This window comes from Peromyscus californicus, unplaced genomic scaffold (genome assembly GCF_007827085.1).
Source record: "Peromyscus californicus insignis strain IS unplaced genomic scaffold, ASM782708v3 Scaffold_3__1_contigs__length_106647218, whole genome shotgun sequence".
NCBI classification, from domain to species: domain Eukaryota; kingdom Metazoa; phylum Chordata; class Mammalia; order Rodentia; family Cricetidae; genus Peromyscus; species Peromyscus californicus.
The window spans coordinates 40125817-40144366 of record NW_026294551.1 but is presented as its reverse complement, the minus strand read 5'-3'; positions in this window follow the sequence as shown (position 1 = coordinate 40144366).

Below are 18550 nucleotides of genomic sequence, written 5' to 3'. Positions count from 1 at the left end.
TCCATGCTAGGCCTGGCCCTTAGATGACAGCAGGGACACACAGGAATTGAGTGACCAGCCCAGGGTTTCATTGGGGTAACACAGTGCCTCAAGCCTTCTCCCTGAATCCATCTGCCCTCTGTCATTTTATCTTAGAGACTGTCTCAGTGAGGCCCCTGCCACATGCAGATACTGAGACAAGGGTTGAGTGCACCAAGGATAGTCGATTTAGGAAGGAGAGAGGAGTGTGGGCCCAGGGAAGCAAGGAAGCTAGTGAAGAATAATAAGCAGGTTATGCCTAGGCACCTGAGGAGCTCAGCAGAGAGGGAGCCAGCGTGCCTCCACAGTCACCAGTCAATCATTTATTAGTAGAGGGTGTTCATTTACTACATGTGATGGTCTGGATGAGAAATGTCCCATAGTCTCAGCATTTGAACACTCCATCTTCAATTGGTGGTCCTGTTTGGGGATTTTAGGAGGTGTAGCCTTGCTGGAAGAAGTGAGTCACTGGAGCTGGGCTTAGAGAATGCAATGTAATTTCTAGTGTGCTCTCTCCCACCCAACCCCTCTCTCCCTGTTTTATGCTTCTGGTTCAAGACGTGAGCTCTCAGCTTGCTGCTCTGCCTTTGCCCTGCCCTGCCCTCATGGATTCTACCTCTGGGACCATAAGCCAAAATAAACTCTTTCTTCTAAAGTTGCCTTGATCATGGTCTTTTATCACAGCAATAGAAAAATAACTAATGCACTGTGGTGGGACTGCAGAACAGGTTCCAGTAGCCTAAGGGAGTCCACAGAAAGCCTCTCAGGTGGCAAGCTGAAAGTTTGCAGTCACGGGGCCCACAAGAATGGAAATGATAAATGCCACGAGGACCTGGGGAGAATCCCAAAGCATTTATTGTGGCCCTCCTACTACTCGTCTGGTCTCCCTCTTGGCCTGGCCTCCTCCAGTACATCTTCCTGGAGGTACGGCATACCTCCAACTGTACAGAAAAGAACAGGGTGGGACCTGAGGTCTGGAGAGCAGTCTAAACTGTGCAAAGGTAAAGCCAGACAGTGGTGGTACACACCTTTAATCCCAGCGCTCAGGAGGCAGAGGCAGGAGGATCGTTGTGAGTTCAAGGCTAGCCTGGTCTACAGACCAAGATCCAGGACAGGCAAAGCCACACAGAGAAACTCTGTCTCAAGAAAAAACAAAAAAAAAAAAAAAACAAAACAAACACCACACTAAACTGTGCGAAGGCACAGGTTCCAGGCCTAGGTAGGGCCTCAGTCCTCACATCAGACACAGGAAAGTGACTGGGCACGTTAGATGTTCCAAGAACTCTCTGCACTCGAAACAAACACATCTGCTCAGCAGAAGCTTCATGGGCTGGGATCAGGAGCCAAAATCCAGTCCGGACCCAGACACTGACTCTGTGCTATAAGGACCTCGGGGTTCTTGGCTATGTGCACTTGGGATGAGAGCCTTGTCCCAGATGAAGAGGACACACCAATGCAAAGAAGGCATTTGTCCCTGCAGCCTGACTCTCTGTATTTCACCCGGAGAGCGTGGCCACTTGGTCCTGGTCCCTTCCACTCATGCCCCTTTTTTGGAAGAAAATATTCGGCAACAATTCTAAGAACTCCATATATGAGAATAACCCTCGAGTCATCCTCCATAGCAGAGAAGGCCTCCAAGAAGCCTTTCCTGAGGCTGCTCTCCATCCTTTCCATGAGGAAATAACAATGCCCTCACTCTGTAGACTTATTTTGTATAGCCCAGGCCACTCCATCTCCGACACAAGTCTGCCTCCCTTGCTTCACTGAGATCTCCTGAGGACTGTCAGAATCACATCTCATCGCTTGTACACGTGCACATGTGCACATAGAATACCCAGACATGGACGTTTGAAAGCCCCAGGCCTGTCTCCAACCTGGCTCACTGTAAGCCTTGTCAAACATAAGGTTAAAAGACTGAACTGAAAAATCAATTAGTGAGCGGGGCCAAGACCCAACAGCGAAACTTCAGACCAGCAGCCACAAAGGAGATGAACTCAGTTCAGCAAAGCTCGAAGCTCAGGGATAGAGCTGCTTCATTCTTTGCCCTCTCTCTTCCTGGCCCACGAAGTCTAGGCCTGCTTCCTGCTGTCTGATGCCAACACCCTGCAAAGAGGTGTGAAGGAGTTCCCCCTCCAGCAGAGCCCACAGAGAAAAAAAAGAGGGCAGAGGTCATTCCCTGCATGGGAAGCTGAGCATCCTGCTGTACTGAAAAACTCTAGGACCAAAGCTGCTAGCCCCTGGCTGTTCTCTACACCCCTTCTTGTGCCCCACCCCATCCTCCCACCACCCACCCCATCCCTGATCAAAAGATAGACCAGACAACCCATCACCACTGTGGGATCTAACTGCACCAGTCATAAAGTCCCCCAGGGCAGGGTGTGTGAGAAGCCATTTCCTGGCTCCACAAAAGCTACTGGGCAAATCTGTGGAAGGACAAGGACCTGAACCACAGACTCCTCCCGACACCAACCCGTGGACCACCCTGCTCCTGCCTCATCCATACAAGACAGAGCATTGCTACCCAAAGGTCAACAGAGATTTCCTCCAGCAGCCAGAGAGGCAGCCCTGCTCCCTGCTCCCACTCCAGATCCGAAACAAGAGCAATAAACAATTTGTGGCGTTCTTCGCCTGTTGGAGTGGATTTCTTGCTTACTGAGGATATATGGGCTTCTGAATAATTAAGCACGACATTTGGCTTCTGTGGCCCAAGACTCCAAAAAGGGATGGTGTAGCAGAGGCCAAAATTTTCCATCAGCAGCCAGCCAAGATTCCTGGAAGCAGGCACATCCCAGCTAAGGACCAGGCAGCCCTGGGCTTTGCCTGCAGCAAGGAGTCTAGCTGGACAGCTCTAACACCTCCACCCCCAAGCAAGGGAGATGAGGGCCTAAGAGGGGCTTCACCCAGGGTTAACCCAAAGCCTGGAATACCTGGGAAATGGCCAAGAGTTGAAATCTTGGGGTGAACTTGAGTTCTCTATTCCCCAGCTGTGCTACCCTGGACAAGTCACTCTCTCCCACACAGTGCCACTTTCTTCTCCAGTCACAGGAGAATAACGAGAGCTAACATTACACGGGTCACTCTAACCTGTGGGCAGAGGAAAAGGAAGGTGGGACAGGAGTCTGGTGTGGATTTCAGAAGAGGCAGGCTTGGGCTATAGACGGTCCTGTCTCGGAGGTCTAGAGTTTTGTCCTTTCTCTTCCTCACTGCCCCCCCCCACTTCCTTCCCCCAAAAGGACCAAAGGATTCATTCAAGAAGCTACAGAAAACAATTAAACTCAGGCTAAGTGCCAACTTCAGAGGAACCACAGGGCTCGGAGAGAGGCAGCTGCTGGTGCAGCCTCCTGGGAGAAGCATGGAGTTCAAGGTTGCTGGAAACAGGAAGCAGGTCGCATCTCAGGGCTGTGAGTACCTACCCCAGCACCACAGGCCACTTGCTGTAAAACATTCAATGCTAAACTCCTTACAGCATTCTACCACCTCTGGTACTATTGTCCTCCTTTTACAGAATGAGGAAACAAAGGCCCAAAAGGCTAATAACGTCGTCGCTGAGGTCACAGAGATAGTAAGTAGAGGAGCCTGAACTCAAAGGAACATTGCCCACACTCCTAACCCTGTCTGAGCCATTACAGCCATTCAGGAGGTCTCTCCGAGTCTCCCTGCAGTGCAATGACAGCAGAGAGGCCTGTGCAAGCATCCAGATTTATAGTTTATAGAAGATGGTTAAAACATACAGACAGCCCTCTTCTGGCCCCTGCCCCTAGATACGGAAAAAAGAAAACGATGTGAAATCACTTTTCTGGTTTAGCCTCTCTAGACCATAAATACAGCTGTACAAATCTGCCCAAGGCTGAACTGGGGGGTGGGGGTGGACCCTGGACTGGTAGATGCCCCTCAGGAGCCCAGCATCTCACTGCCCTTGTGCAACACAGACACCATTCTGCCATCCTGCCCTTTGCTCTGAGAATCAGGCTTTCCTCATGCATCTTTATTCCAGATCACTAGAAGCCCTTGGAAAATGATGGTTAGGTAGGAATTTCAGGGTCCAAGACAGGACACCTCCCCCCCCCCCCCCCCCCAGGACTCAAGTCCTCAATTCAACTTCTAGCAGCCTCCCTTTCAGGTCACTTCCTCCTGAGCTGAGCCTTGCAGAGCCTTAAGAACCAGTTGGGATGAACCCTAGTGAGGTCCCATTCAGTCCTCCTATAGCACACAGAAGCTGGGAGAAGAATGTCTTCCTGCACTCACAGGATACGTGAGGAGCAGAGCTGAGCTGAGAGCAGACTGTCCTGCACCTGGCTGGTTCTTCTTCCCCAGTCACCCCTCCAGCTCCAAGCTGAACGAGGCAACCATTCCAGAGTGCCCACTGAGCCACGTGAACCCTGAGCTGCAGCCAAGGTGCTCTGGCTGCCAACTACCTATGCATCCTCTATAGGAAGCTAACCGGCCCAGCCCTGAATCCAAGCCCCAGGCAGGCCTGCCCTCACAGCCCAGCTCTGCATGTTGCAAGGAATTCATCTCTGCAGGGCAGCCTTGGACACAGCCATGTAAAGCAGCCTTCATTCACTACACAGTATCCGTGGGTTATGACCCCAGGCCCAGTTTTACCATAATCCATACAGGCCATGAGTTCTCTCCAGACAGAAGCTCAAGGTCAAGGAGAGTCTGTTAGCAAGATTGAAGTCATGATCTTTGACGTCTATAGACTACATACTATGAAGTTAGGACTCACTTGTCCCATTCTGTTTATACACACACACTTGAGATTTTTTGAGACAAGTCTCACTTTTGTATCTTTGGCTGGCCTCTGTTTTTTTTTTGTTTGTTTGTTTGTTTTGCTTTGTTTTGTTTTTTCCTCTGTACTCTTTGGGTGGCTCGCCACCCAGCTCCCAAATAATCACACAGAGGCTTATTCTTTCTTATGAATGCCTGGCCTTAGCTTGGCTTGTTTCTTGTCAGTTTTTCTTAACTGAAATTATCCCATCTACCTTTTGCCTCTGTGCTTTTACCTTTCTCTAATCTATATACCTTTCTTTACTTCTTACTCCATGGCTTGCTGGGTAGCTGGGTAGCTGGCCCCTGGTGTCCTCTATCCTTCTTCTTTTCTTGCTCCTCTATCCCTCCCAGATTTCTCCTTCTATTATTCTCTCTGCCTGCCAGCCCTGCCTATCCTTTCTCCTGCCTGGCTATTGGCCGTTCAGCTCTTTATTAGACCATTCAGATTTTTTTGACAGACAAAGTAACACAGCTTCACAGAGTTAAACAAATGCAATATAAGCCGGGTGGTGGTGGCGCACACCTTTAATCCCAGCACTCGGGAGGCAGAGGCAGGCGGATCTCCGTGAGTTCGAGGCCAGCCTGGGCTACAGAGTGAGCTCCAGGAAAGGCGCAAAGCTTACACAGAGAAACCTTGTCTCGAAAACCCCCCCCCAAAAAAAAAAACAAAAAAAACCAAATGCAATATAAAAGAATGCAACACATCTTTGCATCATTAAACAAATGTTCCACAGCATAAACAAATGTAACACATCTTCGACTAATATTCCACAACAGGCCTCGAACTTGTATAGATCTACTACTGCCTCTGCCTCCCAAGTGCTGGTATACACCATCATGCTTGATCAAATATATTTAATATATACCGTGTAACACAGTTAAGTGAATAGCATAGGATATACAAGGGAATGGAGACCCTGAAATTTTCTAGCATATTTAAACAAAATACCTTTTGCAATTTCTCCTGTTTCCTTTGACCCAGTGAACAACTACACAATACACTGGAGTCACGGTCTTTAGTAACCTAATCACAAAGGGACATTTCTTCTTGTCACTTGGGATTCTGTCACCTGGGTCCAGCCCCAACTCTGAGTGGCAGGACACAAGGGCATGGCTATCAGAGACAGGGGCCAGCTATCGGCCTGCCTGTCACAGGCAGGGCTACCTATGTGTCCCTGGTCATACTCCTTTGCCTCTCTGAGTATCAGTTTCCTCCTCTGGGATCCTGGGGACTGATATTCTGTGCTCAGCAACAGGCATGTAGAAAGAGCTAAAGAAATGATGGAGAAACCTTCAGTTCTAGCACTTGGGGAGCAGGGACAGGCAGATCTCTATGAGTTTGAGGCTAGCCTGGTCTACAAATGAGTTTCAGGCTAGCCAGGGCTGCATGGTGAGAACTTGTCTCAAAAAAAAAAAAAAAAAAAAAAGGAAGAAAAAGAAATGGTGGAGTGAGTCACCCTAAGAGTCTGAGAAGGCAGGACAAGGTCAGGCCTACATGCAGCCAGTACACACAAGGAGAACACAGGTCATGGGTGGAGCGTCTTCTGAGTCTGGGAAAATGGTTTGACTAGTTGGAGGCTAGAGGCAAGAAAATGCAGGGAATCTGCAGGAGTCAACTTGGGAACCCCAGAGGACTTCACAGAGCTCAGCTAACCCTGTGGCTACAAGAGGAAGGTCAGAAAGGGTTCCCATAGAGACAGGGCTTCCTGTCTCAGGGAGCTGATGCCCTCAGGAGGATGGGAGGTGAAGGGAGCCAGTGCTGGGTCCTGTCATGCTGCTCACCCTCACGATATTTCTTGTGGCTCTCTGCAATCTTGGGAACTTCAGGCACCACCCCCCAGTGCTTAGCAAATGGTACCTGAAAGGAATAAAGACCTTCCTTCATAGAGATTTCTACATGAGTTTTACACTAACAACCTGAATCAAACTGCAGCTAGAGATGCTGTGATGTGATGTGGGCCACGGAGAAGGAAAAGCACCAAGTCCTCAGGTACTGACCAGTGACTGAGGAATACAGATAGACATAGGGCACCCTGAGCCTCTGGAATTGTGTACAGGGGTGTGGTGTGTGTGTGTGTGTGTGTGTGTGTGTGTGTGTGTGTGTGTGTATGCACGTGCACACACACAATTCCATGGAGACTCCACTCTGAACAGATGAGAAAGTGATCTAGCCAACCCTCCCATTTTACAGATGAAGAACCCAAGGGTCTTGGGGAGGCATAAAACCACTCCTAAGGGAGCCAGAGTGAGAGGCCAGGCTAGCCCATTCCCCTTTGCCTGCCCAAGCTTAGGCTGTGTGTCCTCTTAACAAAGTAATGTGATCTCTAAATGGTCCTTAATTATCTCACAGAAGAACCACTTTAATGGATTGCATGAAACTTAAAGGATTTTTAATAAAAAAAAAAAAATCTGGTGCACTTTGGGGCTCCAGCCCCCTCCACAGGTTCCCCTTTGCGAATTCCCCTGAACACAGAGACAGAACATTCGTCACTATATCATTAGCAACTGCAGTGCCCATGTTATTTATGAGCTTGCTATTTATTGAAAATTGTAGTTTTGAGGGGGAAGGGGATGAGGTTTATCGCAGAGAAGAAGCCACAGCAGGAAAATTAGTGACATGTCAAAGTACCCAATTCCAGACAAAGTGATCCCAGACAAAGTGAATGGGTGCACTGTCCCCCAGATGTCAAAGCATATGCAGACGCCAAATCTGAGGGTGGCGGCTGGTGGCAGCTCCTGGAGGCTCTTCTAGCCTCAGGAAGTGACAACCGACTTGAAGTATTGTCCTCCAGATCTGACCTCTCCTCGAGCCTCCCTCTTTAATTTTATTTATTTTAGAGATTTTTGTTTTTGTTGTGGGCTCTCTCTCTCTCTCTCTCTCTCTCTCTCTCTCTCTCTCTCTCTCTTTCTGTGTGTGTGTGTGTGTGTGTGTGTGTGTGTGTGTGTGTGTGTGTGTGTGTTCACGTGGACAAGCACATGACAGTCAGTTTGTGACAGTTCAGAGGGCAGCCTCAAGAGCAAGTCATTGCCTTTCCACCTTTTGTGAGACAGGACCTCCTCTTCTTTGCTGTCCACCACCGTGTACCCCAGGCCACCTGGTCCTTGACCTTCCAGGGATTCTCTTGTTTCCACCTCCCCTGTCACTCTAGGGGTGCTGGGATTAGAGATACATGCTACTGCCTTCTGCTCCGTGGGGGTCTGGAGATCAAATTAAGCCTCCCATGCTTGTAGAGCGAGTGGTCTACCCCCTGAGCCATGTCCCCAATCACGGTTCCCAGCCCTGTCTCCTTTTATTGTTTTGTAAATTGCACTCATTTATTTATTATGGGAGGGAACCCATGTGCGCACCTGCGTGGGTGCACATACCCGGACTCACAGGCAGAGATTGGCGGGCAGCCTGCAGAAGTCAGTCTCCTCCTACCACCCTGCGGGTTCTTCAGATTGAACTCAGGTAGCTAGGTCTAGCAGCAAGCACCTTTACCTACTCAGCTCTCTTGCCAGCCCTTTTGTGGTTTGTTTGGATTTCTCTTGAGACAGTGTCTTGTATAGTCCAGGTTGGCCGGAAAATTAAACTACGCAGCTGAGAATGACCCAGAACTCCTGATCCCCCTGCCTCTACCTCCCAGTGCTGAGATTACAGGGGAACAGAACCATCTCTGGCTTTTGTGCAGAGGCAAGGATCACACCAGGGGATTTGTGGATGGTAGGCAAGGACTCAGCCACCTGAGCTACATCCCCAGCCTCCACGCCCCTGGTTTGATTTGAAGTAATATATGCATTGGGTTAAAACAGTACCCTGCTAACAGCCTCTTACTCCCCATCCAGTTCCCTCGGGCAGCCACATCTAACTTTTTAAAATGTCTTGTTCTGTATTTACCTCCATTTTTCCCAATAATATTCTTCTACCCATATTTCTTGATTCATCAATTTGAGGCACAGCCTATTGACTTACTGCTATAGTAAACAAGGATTTATCTCACCCACACCCTCATCCCTCCAGGCACCTCCCCAGCTCGGGCCCTTCGGTTCGTCAATCTCCAGCAGGTGTGGGACCACAGAGTTGCACCCTGTAAAAAGAGGATGTGAATGAATACACACCACGCCCTTCACCCCACCGCCCTTCACCTCAATCCTGCTTTCTGTCATGTTGCAAGGAATTTCAAATGTTTATATCTATTCTGCAACCAGAAAAGAGCTCTCCGAATGAGATGAATACCGAAAAATCATCAAAAAGCATTTCCTGGATGTGGGTAAAGACGGTTGACTGAAGGGCCAAGTGTATGCTTTGGCTGGCTTGCTGGTGGGGGTTGGAGGGATTGTGTTTGTGTTTTGAGTTGTATTTGGGTTTTTGTTCTTGTTGTTGTTGTTTTGTTTCTTTGTTTTTATTTTCAGATTTTAGACAGGGTCTTGATGTGTAGCCCAGTCTGGCTAGCAACTCAAGGCAATTCTCCTGCCTCAGTTTCCTGAGTGAGAGGTGTGAGCCACCAGGTCCAGCTGAGTTGTCCTTCATTGTCCTTCTTTATTCTTTTGTCCTAATAGTCTTTATTACACTCACAGTTCTTCTCATTCTTGTTGTTTTGTGTATGTGTGTGTGTGTGTGCATGCCGCTGAGACCAGACGTCAACTTCGAGTGTTGTACCACAGGTACCTTCTGCTTTGTCTTTTGAAACAAGCTCAAGTTCAGTAGGAAGTGGGACTCCTTGATGAAGCTTGGCTGGCTGGCCAGCAAGTCACAGAATCCTCCTTTCTACACACCCAACCCCAGAATTGAGATTACTAGCATACCCGACCCCCAAACACTGAGATTGCTAACATGCCCCACCCTAACCCTAGCACTAAGATTACAAACATGTTCCACCTCTCCCCCAGCATTGAGATTACTAGCATGCTCCACCCCAACCCCAGCACTGAGATTACAAGCATACCCGACCCCCAATCCCAGCACTGAGATTACAAGCATACCCGACCCCCAATCCCAGCACTGAGATTACAAGCATACCCCAACCCCAACCCCAGCACTGAGATTGCAAGCATGCCCCACCCCCCAACCCCAGCACTGAGATTACAAGCCTGCCCCACCTCACCCCCAGCACTGAGATTACAAGCATGCCTCACCATGCCCAGCTTTTCTATGCCTTTCTCTGTAAACATGGGGGTCCCACTGAGGTCTCCACACTTGCATGACAAGAGCTCTACTGACAGTATCTCCCCAGCCCCGTCACAGGTCTTCTCAGAAGCCCATATACACTGCATTCCGTACAAGCCCCTCTTCATGGGGTGGGAGGGCAGGGATGCCCCTCACCATGCGCCTGCACTCACTCACCCTGCCCTTCCAAACTCCGACTGTCAGCTCCCCCAGCTTCCCTCCGTCTGTCTGGTTCACCCCTGAGCTTATTGTCACACATCTTCGAGTTGCTTCCTTAGGATTTATGGGAGATAAATTTCCTGAGCCATTGCAACGTGAATCATGGGTTGGCTGGATACAGAAAGCCCACGCTGGAAATTATTTCCTTCTGAATGTGAGGATATCTGATGCTGCTGACAGACCGGCGTCAGCCTGTGTCCTGCCGCTTTGACAGTGACCTGATTTCCCTCATGGGAATCTCTAGAAGGTTCTTTTCCCTGTCTCTCTTGTGACTCACAGAGAGGAAATTGGTGTGGGCTCTTTTCATGTATCGTGTTTAACTCTCAAGATGGCTTTGTGTTGGGGCTTACATGTGATTCTGTGAATGATAGCTTGTGAGCTACACAATTTATCAATTTATACTTTGGGCAGTCTGAGTCCCTTCATGCCTCTCCCAAAAAACAGCATCCCAGCATCAGCCACCATTCCAACACCTACCACCTTTTTTTTTTGAGTGCCATGTAAACAGGCTTTTACATTAAGTGCCCTTCTATGCCTGACCACTTTTATGAACATTGTTTTTCTAACTTTCACCCGTTTTGTTCCATGTAGGAATCATTGCTTCTTTTTTAATGCTGTATAATATTTCAGTATTGTTGACTTGAACAATTAATTTATATAAATGTTGACAGATGTTCAAAACTGCTCCTGGTTTGGAGCTATTACACATGATGTTTCTGTAACATTCTTGTTCATGTCTTTCGGCAGAAATAAGTATCCACTTTTTTGTGTGTCTATATCTGGAGGTCAAATTTGGGATACATAGAGCAGGCATTAGTCTAGCTTTTGTAGATGGTGCCTATGATGATTAAACTCAATTGTCAACTTTATGAGGTCTAGAGTCACCTGGGAGCTGGGCCTATGGACATGCCGGTGGGAGATTATTTTATTTAGGTTCCTTGAGTTGGGAAAAACTGCCCATTGTGAGCCGGGATCCTGGGCTGCAGGAAAAGGAGAAAGGGAGCTGAGCACAAACACCTATCACTCTCTACTTTGTGACTGCAGCTACAAAGCGACCAGCTGCCTCCAGGCCCTGCCACTGCTGTGGTGTCCCGCTGTGATGGACTGTACTCTGGAACTGTAAGCCAAACAAATCCTTTCTCCCTTAAACTGCTTTTGTCAGAGTGTTTTATCACAGCAACAGAAACTGTAGCTAAGACAGGACCAAGCAGCTTTCAAAGGTGGTTGAAGCGAAAATACCTGCAACCACCTGCAGTGCAGTGCGGTTGTGCCTCCTAGTCAACACTTTCAGACCTTACATTCTCACCATTATGGGAGGAGTGTGGTAGTGAGTGTTTCATGGGCTTGTGCTTATTATTTTCCTGGTTGCTGATAACACTGATCACCTTTTAATATGTTTACTGGCCATTTTTACCCATTTTTTGTGAGCTTATTTCATAAAGTGCCTATTTTATTTATTCTTGGACAGTTTTTAAATGTACATAATGTATCTTGATCCTAACTCACTACTCCTTCAAGATACCCATCTCTTAGTATATCCCCTAGCCTATCTTCATGTCCTCCCTTTTGTTTTTCTGTAATCCACCAGTTCAATCAGTGCTGCCTATTGGAACACCAAATGATCTTGTTGATTCGTTCTTATGCAGATAACCATAACTGCAGTGAGTTTATGAGTAAAATGGCCATGTCAGATCCAGAAGGCGGCATTTTCCAGCCCTCCTCCTCATCCTCCAGCTCTTACATTCCTTCAGTCCTCTCTTCTGTGATGTCCCTTGAGTCCTAGGGATGAGGTGTTGAAAAAAATGTCGTGTTTAGGTCTGAAAACTCAGTAGTAACTTATTCCCAACTCTTTGACGGTTATGAGTCTCTACATTAACTCTGACCCACAGCAGAGAGAAGCTTTTCTGGCCAAGGATGAGAGCAGTGTTGATCTAATGGTAGAGACATCAATACTTAGAAGGCAGTTTGAGAATATGTCTATTTAGCAAAATAACAATAATAAGATCCCTCTCCAGGGCCCATGTCCTCCCAAGCCTTAAGCTTTTCCAGGGCCCATGTCCTCCCAAGCCTTAAGCTTTTGGTCAGGTTTGCAGTACCAGGCATGAATTCTCTCCTGGGGGGAACGAGCCTCACATCCAACTAGAAAGCAATTAGTTGCCCCAACAACCTTCATGCCACTGTTGCCCCAGTGGGCATATCTCGGGTCCTTTTGAGCATTCTTAAAAGCCAAATCATCTCATGTTATGAATTTGCAAGAATTTGTATGCATTGGATGCAGAAACATTGTTGAGCCATGAAAATACTTCTCCGGGTCTTTGCCTTGCCTTTCATCTCTTTAAGATAGTCTCTTATTGAAAATCAGTTCTTAATTTTAACAGTCTTATCTGGTGATAATTTCTTTTGTGGTTACTATTTTGTATTCTAAGAAGTATTTGTCTGTCCCCAAGACAGTCCCTTAAGGGTTCTTCCTAAAAGCTCTGCTTGCTTGCTCATATTTAGGCCTAGCATCCAGCCTAAATTAACTTTTCCATGTAGCTTATAGGGATTAAGGTTCATTTCTTTTTCATATGTTTTTCCATTTGGCCGAGTAGTAATAGGTCCTTTCAGCTCAAGTCCTCAGCCTTGAGGAATTGTCTTGCATGGGTTCTTGGTACAGTTCTCATTTCTCCCATTTTCTCTATTTCTGAATTTTATTATTCCATTGTTAATATCCGGTTCTCTCTCTCTCTCTCATTCACTCACTCTCTTGCCCTCGCGCTCTCCTTTCAAAGGGTTTCAGAAAGTTTTACACCACATGACTTAGTCTTGGATAGCTTATTTAATAAGGAACATGGAGGAGCTAGATACTGGGTAGGATGACAGATTAAATTGGAGCCAGTGAAGTCATGGCATAGCGTGGCTTCTCAACTCTGTGCCAAGGAGAGAACTGTAGCAGAGTGAAGCCTGATTTCTTCAGGCTGTGGGACCTGGCCACTTAGAGTGACCAGCATTATAAAGGAACAAGCCCATGATGGTGACTGAGGGACTGTGTCCAGTGATCTATGAGAGTGTTATCCAGAGAACTCAGACCCAAGTGTGAGTGCCACAGCAGTGCCTCATGACAGTGATGCTTGAGTGGCAGGACCAAGGCCGCCCCTGGATGGCAAGGGCTGCTCTTCTGAGAAGCTGGAGGAGCTCACAGAAGGGACCTCCATGGATTACATAGGGAGGAGCTTATGGAGCTTGGGTGGCCCTTCCAAGTTATCTGGACCCCAGGAAGGAGTGGAACTCTTATTACATACACCCTCACACTGGTTGGTCATTGGGTGCAGACTATCCACAGGATAAGGACTGGAAAGGGGCTCTCTTTGGTCAATGTCAGAGAGGAAAGCAACCAGAGACATCAGCAGCCCATAATCTCAGCAGCTGGGAGAATAAACGACTCAGGCCAAAGCAGGGAGAGGATGATGTCTGGGCCCAGTATCTCCAATAGCTCCCATTATAGTCAATTTTCCTTTCCTTCTGTCTCCATCACTTTTCCCTCCCTACACCCTTGCACACATGTGTATGGCCTGTATGATGACACAGGACTCTGAAGTCCTCCGCTGAGTATCATCTTACTTTGAGGAAATCAAGGAATACACAGAACACCAATCCTGAGTCTTCTGATTCCCTTCCACCGTGCTTACATCAACCACTTGGAACTGAAACATGATGTGGAGAGGAGAAAGAAAGAGAAAGACAGGAGGGAGATCCAAGGGCTGTTTCCTGGACCAGAGTTGGGAACAGGATTTAAAACTTAATTTTATGCATATGAGTGTTTTGCTTTGTGTATGTCTGTTACTCTGTAAGTATGTGGTAGCTGTGGTGACCAGATGATGGCGTTGGATCCCCTGGAACCAGGGTTGCAGGTCAGTTGTGATCTCATGCTGTTAATTAAAACCTTAACCACTGAACCATCTCTCTATCCCCCAAATTTAAAAAAAAAAAAAAGAAAATAATAATGTAATAAAACCAGCACCTTTTTGCCAAAGCCTCCCACCTCAACCCCCACCCAGTTCAGCCCTGTGTATTCCTCATGCCTCCTGGGAACAAACTAATGTAAAAGATCCTTCCAAGGAGCTAATCTGCACTACAAAGGGAAACTGGGGGGAAGAGACTTGGGCTCCAGGGAAAGACTCAAATTGAAAATGCTCAGGGGGCCCCATTAATAAAGACAACAACCCACTCCTTTCTGAGCAGTCCGGAACAAAGAGGAGAAATTGCTGAGTTTTTACCTGAGTGGGGTGGGGGGTTTGGGAAAGGAAAAACAGGGACAGGTTGACAAGTTGAAATGCTCCTCTCAGTGTCTAAACACACACAACCCTCTTACGGGTTCCCAACCCAACTTGCCCCTCAGCTCTTCCCAGGTAAGTCTCCCACTAGTGGGGGTCTCCACACTCTCCCTAGATCTGTCCACATAGGAACAGGTAAGAGCAAGGACACTGCAATCACCAGCTTCACATGGGGTGGCTATTCTAGCAACTGTGTCTTAGTGCATATAATCTGTACTGGTCCCGTAATGGGAATAGTAAGATAATGAACGCTGGCTGAGCTCATTACCCGCTAGGCACCGGACTTTATCTTCTCGTCCCTTGCTACAAAACTGAGTGATGGAATCTATTAGGAAGCCCATTTTCCTTTCACAGCAGCTTTGTTGTGATACAGTCCACACAGTATATAACTGTCCCACCAAACGGGATGATTTAATGGTTTTTTTTATTATTAGTATAATCTCAGAGTTGGACAGGCTTTCACTACAGGTTTGGAACACTTTCATCAGTCCCCAAAGAACCCTCATCTTCATCACTGACACCCTGAGCCCTTCACAACCTTCCCACCACTGAGTCAGTCCTACAAAATTTCCTACCCATTTTCTGCCTCTGTGGGAGGCAGACATTCATGTAAGTGGAACTGTACCTGGGATCTTCCGTGAGGGGCTTCATTTATTTAGCATTAAGTTGTCAGGATTCAAGCTTATTATAATATGTTTCTATACCCCATTCCTTTTCATAGCCAAATAATATTTCATTGTGTGGATATACCATAATTTGTTTATCTACTGAACAGTGGATAGGCATTGGAGTCATTTCCATCTTTTGGCTACCATAAGCAATGCCTTTTGTAAGTTTTAGATCAATGCACATTTTTGTTGTTTGGAGGCACATACAAAGGAATGGAATGACTGATTCACATAGTTACGTCATGTGTTTAATGGTTTGAAAGATGTGTTTTTATTTTACATGAATCAGTGTGCATGCATTCCTGTGCACCTCTTCTGGAGGCCAGAAGATGGTGACAGAACTAGTGTTATAGGCAGTTGTGAGCCACCATGTGGGTGCTGGGAATCAAACCCAGGTCCTCTGGAAGTGCAGCCAGTGCTCTTAACTACTGAGCCACCTCTCCAGGCCCTGTTTATTGTTTGTTTTGTTTGTTGGTTTGTCGAGACAAGGTCTAGCTATATAGCCCAGGCTGGCCTCCAACTCTCAATCCCCCTGTCTCAGCCTCCACAGTGTTGGGATTAGAGACCTGTACCACCACTTCCAGCTTAACTTTTTGAGGACAACGCAGACTATTATCTAAAGTGATTGCATCCTTTTATATTTCTGCCGGTGTGGGCGGCTGGGATTTCTGCACAGCCTCCAAACACGTCAGTCCATTTCAGAACACTTGTGCTGCTGGGTCCACAGCGCTTTCACAGTGGGTTTGGTTTGCATTTCCCCTGTGGCTAATGAGACTGAGCGCCATTTCGGGGGCTTGCTGGCCATTTGGCCCTCTCTGGAAGTGTCTGCTTAGATCCTTTGCCCACTTTGAAGTCAAGTCGAGTTATAAACATTCTTATATACTCTAAACACAAATTATTATCACATGTGTAATCTAAATTTTTTTCTCCTGTTCAATGGGTTGTCTATTCACTTTCTGAATGGTATCCTTTGGTTTGGTGTGGTGTTTTTGTTTGCTTGGTTGGTTTGTAGATGGGGGGCTAGATGAGTGGTTTGGTTTGGTTTAGTTTGTTTCTGAGATAGGGTCTTATTTTGTAGTCCAGGCTGGCCAAAAACTTGCAATCTTCCTTCTCAGCCTCCCAAGATGCTAGGATTACATGCATGCACCACTCACTATGATCATCTTGAACAATATCCTTTGAAGCACAAAAACCTGATTTTGATGAAGTCCAATTCACTTATTTTTCTTTGGTTGTGTATAATAACCCCACTACATATGTGGGGAAAGAGAATTTGTAGAAACATAGCAATTGACTGTATCATGGTTAACCGACAGAGGCAAGATTCAACCCCAGCTCTGCAGGCTCCAGAGTTTCCTGTGGGAATTTAGGGAGGCCAGGGTGAGCAGGGACTGTTCCTTGTGTTTGTATCTGAACTTCTCCTTGCCATCAACCCAAGCCCTTGGACATGTCTAGTGCTGCCTCTGCCCATGGGGGTCAGGGATGGCCAGAGCATCAGGCCCCCGAAGTAAAATGATGCTACCCTGTCCCAGAGCCAGCACCTGAACCACTGCTAAGCAGATCTGGCCAAAAGGGCTAAAAGCCAGAGAAGGGAAGCCCTGTTCCCTGCAGAGTTCTATATGGGGTAGCCTGGAAAGGCTGGAGGATGAATGAACCTCCCAGCCCACAGCCATCAATTCACCAGGGGCCAGGAGCTCACCCAATCACTTTGAGAGATGCTTACAAAGTCCTTCACGCTCTGGTTTAGACATTCTCATATATCACCTCATGTTTCTCAATAAATATTCATACCTTCAGCAAACATGTATCAGGTACCCATCTGAGGCAAAGCCCTGGGCTGAGAAAGTATGGAAGATAAAATGTTCTGTTTAGATCACACAGAGAAAAGACAGAAACTTATGCATCACACAGAGACCAGGAAATGAAGGTACCAGGATACTTCAGGGCTCAGTCAAGGTGTCAGTTTACCAGAGCCAGGATCACTGGGGCCCACATGTAGGCTCTGCCTACTCCTTGGTGCATATCCCCATCAACAGAGGTCAAAGTCAAGGTTAGTACTACCTTGTTTCCCCATTTCAGAGTGGGACTCATTGTCAGAAGAATGTTAGCCAAAGCCAGAACACTAGCAAGAGCAAGGTCTCGGGATACCTATGCCTCCTGCGCCTTCCACCTGGGGGGCTGCCGTGTGCTGAATCAGCACTGGAGCTTCCTAGGAGTAGGAGGAAAGCTAAACCTATCTTTTAATTATTATTATTTTACAACTAATTTTCCGGGCAAATCTTTTATTTGTGCAAAAGCCCATCAAGCCCTAAGCACAGTCTTGTCTTTGAATTTTATCTCTCCTTTTAATTAAAAAAAAAAAAAAACCACTCACATAAGGAAACTCAAATTGGGTCACCATCAAAGACTTCTTTCTCTTCTCAAAGAGCGGTTCTGTGTATATTAACCCTCGTGCTGCCGTGGACCGGTGAGCTGACTGAGTCACTGGGCCTCTCTAGGCTGTTTTTCCTCTCTACAGTAAATGCTCTGGTGGGGTCTTTCGTAAACGCCTTCCGGCTCTGACACACCAGACCCTCGTTTCCAAACCAGAGCCCCAAACACACTGGCCTGTCTCTACGCCCAGGATGGGATGGGAGACAAGTTGTACAACGACCTCAAACACAAACCGAGGACACACTGAACCTGCCCCCGAGGGTGACAGGCCCATTTGCTGAGTGCCTGTTGAGTCACAAAGCCCATCATTCGTCTTCCGTCACCAACATAAGGAGCAGTCACAGCAATTCTTTTTAAGTCAAACTGTACCTTTTTCCTGCTTAGAACCCTCCAAGGCTTTCTTTTTTACTTAAAGTAAAAACAACAAGAACCCAGCAAGCACCTGAAGGTCCCACACGATCTGCCATCGTCGCTTTCCTCTCTTGTCCCCTCAGCCCGGGTCTCTCCACCTCAGCCACACTGGGCTTCTCCCTGTTCTGTGGACAATGGTGATGCCTGCACCTCAGGCTCCACCTCCATCCTGCCTGGATTCTCATCCCCCACACCAGTGGTTCTCCCAAGGCCCGTCAGACAAAAGATGCTTTTTTGTCTGGAGATGCTTGGTTGTCATATCTGACAAGAGAGTACCTGGATGGGTAGACCGGAGATAGCTACCCTAAAATGCCCAGATGGCTTCCAACAACAACGAAGTGTCCATTCCAGAATACCAATAAAGGAATAAAGTCACCATCTTCAACCCACGGTTGTGGAAACAGGGGCTCAGCTGAGCATCGTACTGCACTCAAGGTGGCTACTCTGGATGCTGTACTGCACTGTACAATTTTCTCTTCACCCCTTTGGAGCTGAGGTCCTTGATCCCAGCTGTCAGCCCTGCAGACACTAAGTAATGACAACTGAGTCCCTGTGTCATTGCCCTTTGC